Source organism: Mus pahari, chromosome 10 (genome assembly GCF_900095145.1).
Source record: "Mus pahari chromosome 10, PAHARI_EIJ_v1.1, whole genome shotgun sequence".
NCBI lineage: Eukaryota > Metazoa > Chordata > Mammalia > Rodentia > Muridae > Mus > Mus pahari.
The window spans coordinates 113,033,534-113,036,896 of record NC_034599.1 but is presented as its reverse complement, the minus strand read 5'-3'; the positions used below and the strand labels follow the sequence as shown (position 1 = coordinate 113,036,896).

At 51.8% G+C, this 3,363-nt stretch overlaps 1 protein-coding gene across 3 annotated transcripts in view; it reads right to left on the bottom strand.

Moving 5' to 3' along the window:
* Mobp (myelin associated oligodendrocyte basic protein) overlaps positions 1–3,363 on the bottom strand; it is a 34,977-nt gene that overhangs the window by 24,798 nt on the left and 6,816 nt on the right. The window lies entirely within an intron of this gene.

The window sequence follows — 3,363 nt, the reverse complement described above, 5'->3', positions numbered from 1 at the left end:
GGTGTGAACCTGTCCACTGCACTCTCTGAGATGTGAACCTGTACACTGCACTCTCTGAGGTGTGAACCTGTCCATTGCACACTCTGAGATGTGAACCCATCCACTGCACTCTCTGAGGTGTGAGCCTGTTCACTGCACACTCTCTGAGATGTGAACCCATCCACTGCATTCTCTGAGGTGTGAACCTGTCCACTACACACTCTGAGACATGAACCCATCTACTGCACTCTCTGAGGTGTGAACCTGTCCACCACACACTCTCTGAGATGTGAACCCATCCACTGCACTCTCTGAGGTGTGAACCTGTCCACTGCACACTCTGAGACATGAACCTGTCTACCGCACTCTCTGAGGTGTGAACCTGTCCACTGCATACTCTGAGGTGTGAACCTGTCCGCTGTACTCTCTGAGATGTGAACCCACCACCTTGATTTATGTAATAAGTTACAACTATAAGTTCAACATCCTGTTCTGTAGAAGAAAATGTTCCAATGTCAAAGTATCATAGTTTAATAATCAGGATTTTTAAATCAAAAATACTCTATTATGAGTATGAATTTTAAAAGAAGGCCAGTCACTGAGAAGGAATAGTCTTTTAAATATACTGTGTCTATTTATTTGGGGTGTACATGTCACTGTGTATGTGGAGGCCAGGGTTGTACACATCACTGTGTATGTGGAGGTCAGAGGACAATTTACCTGAGTTGGTTCTCTGCCTCCCAATCACATGCATCTCACAGACCACAGGCTTGGTCGGGCTGCCAGGCTTGGCGACAAGCCCCTTCACCCATTAATTCATGTTCCTTGCCCAGAGGGTAGTTATCTCCATAACAGTTTGACTGTAGTACTCAAAGAAAAAGAAATAACAGCAAGGAGATAGCAGGTCATAACCATCCTGATGGGCCCACAGATAAGGAAAACGTGACATCAGCAAAGAGAGGAGCGGATAGCCAATGAGAGGTGAAGGGTGGGGCACAGGCAGTGCAGGGGAGGGACATGGGCGGTGCAGGGGAGGGGCACAGGCAGTGCAGGGGCAGGGCAGGCACAGGGTAGTGCAGGAGAGGGCCAGAGGGGCGATGCAGGGGAGGGGCACAGGTAGTGCAGGGCAGGGGAGGGGCACAGGCGGTGCAGGGGCAGGGGAGGGGCACAGGCAGTGCAGGGCAGGGGAGGGGCACAGGCGGTGCAGGGGCAGGGGAGGGGCACAGGCAGTGCAGGGCAGGGGAAGGGCACAGGCGGTGCAGGGCAGGGGAGGGGCACAGGCGGTGCAAGGGCAGGGGAGGGGCACAGGCAGTGCAGGGCAGGGGAAGGGCACAGGCGGTGCAGGGAAAGGNGGCAGTGCAGGGGCAGGGCAGGCACAGGGTAGTGCAGGAGAGGGCCAGAGGGGCGATGCAGGGGAGGGGCACAGGTAGTGCAGGGCAGGGGAGGGACAAAGGCGGTGGAGGGGCAGGGAAGGGGCACGGGCAGTGCACAGCAAGGGAAGGGGACAGGCAGTGCAGGGGCAGGGGAGGGGCACAGGCAGTGCAGGGCAGGGGAGGGGCACAGGCAGTGCAGGGCAGGGGAGGGGCACAGGCGGTGCAAGGGCAGGGGAGGGGCACAGGCAGTGCAGGGCAGGGGAAGGGCACAGGCGGTGCAGGGAAAGGTACCTGCTGGACACTGACTGCTGTTTACTCTTATACCAGGAACTATCATAAGTCAGGGAGCCCTGGGATGTCAAAGAACCCCTGTCGTCCTGCAAGGAGTGGGTGCAGGCAGTGTCTGCACTGTGAAAACAAGGATCAACAGGGCAGAATAAATCCACCCGCTCCAGGAGAGACCACTGGCAGTTCCTAACCCTCGCTAATCTTCTCTTGGGCCAGAGACTAATGCTTTCCTCTGAGTATAGATTTGCACGTAAACACAACAGCTTCTGTGCTGATCAATCCACAGCTACAGAAACAGAAAAGAGAAGGATGTCGCCATCGGCTGGATGGCTAGTAATTCATGCCTGCCAGGGATTTTTTTTCCCCAGGGATGTGTCTCCTTGATGAAGAGTGTGCTACACATTAATACAATGAAATTGAGCAGTTGATCACTGGTGACAAGCCAGTGTCAGGTAACGAATAACACCATACAAATATTTACTTTGAATTAGGGAGCCTTTGAGCAGACAGCCACAAGATGCCAAAACCCAACAAGGATTTGGAGACTATGTGAGACGTGACAGAATAAGAGAGTTCCAGTATCCTGGAGGCAGTTGTCCTTTTGGGAACATAAAGCCATGTTGAATGCCTTATTGTATCACTTGGTTTTAGCCAACAAAGACAAATGAGCTTGGGGTGCTCCACAGACAACTGTCTCACAGGCTAAGCAAGAGTCCTTCTTGCTGAGCACTCCCCCTGTCTGGAACATCTCTAAGGAGAGGAACATATATAATGCAAGACTGGCAACTCAAGCACATAGAAAAATACACTAGGCACATGTTTAGGTGTGGAAACATCAGTTACTATAATGGAGCAAGATAAACATACAAGAAGTATGGCAATCTCAACATTACATAAACAACACACCATTTTAAAACTAAAATTATGCATGTTGTACTCTATGGACACAGGAATGTTCTTTGGTTGGTTGGTTGGTTGGTTGGTTGGTTGGTTGGTTGGTTGGTTTTTCAAGACAGAGTTTCTCTGTGTAGCCCTGGCTGTCCTGGAACTCACTTTGTAGTCCAGGCTGGCCTCGAACTCAGAAATGTGCCTGCCTCTGCCTCCCAAGTGCTGGGATTAAAGGCGTGTGCCACCATGCCCGGCTAGACTGACCCTTTCTGATTGACAGCCACTAAGTAAGAATACCAAACACAGGGAAGTGGGGAGCAGAAGAGAGGAGACAGAGGGAGAGCAAAGCTCGGAGATTAAAAGCTCTTGAGGAGAGTGGGACTGGAAGAAGTTCTCGTCCACTTGCTTCCAGGAAACAGGAAGCCAAAGCATCAGCTGAGAACAAGAAAGAGAAAGATCTGAGGTAATTGGGTAAAGGAGATCGGGAGCAGTGTGGACAGCGCTCTAGCGAACCAGCAGCTCTGGGGTCTCGAGGAAACCCTTGACCATTAGCTTTGATGTGGTAAAGTATGGACAAGGTCCACAGCATGGCAATGGACAAAGAAGACAGAAGGGCTAATACACTGGAGTGTTGGGCCCCTTGTTCCTGTAACTTCCAGAAGTCAAGTTGATGGATGGAGTTGTGGTGGAAAGAGAGAGGGGAGTCCTGCTTAAAATCCACCAATGGATCCCAGCAGTGGTGGCGCACACCTTTAATCCCAGCACTTGGGAGGCAGAGGCAGGTGGATTTCTGAGTTCGAGGCCAGCCTGGTCTACAAAGTGAGTTCCAGGACAG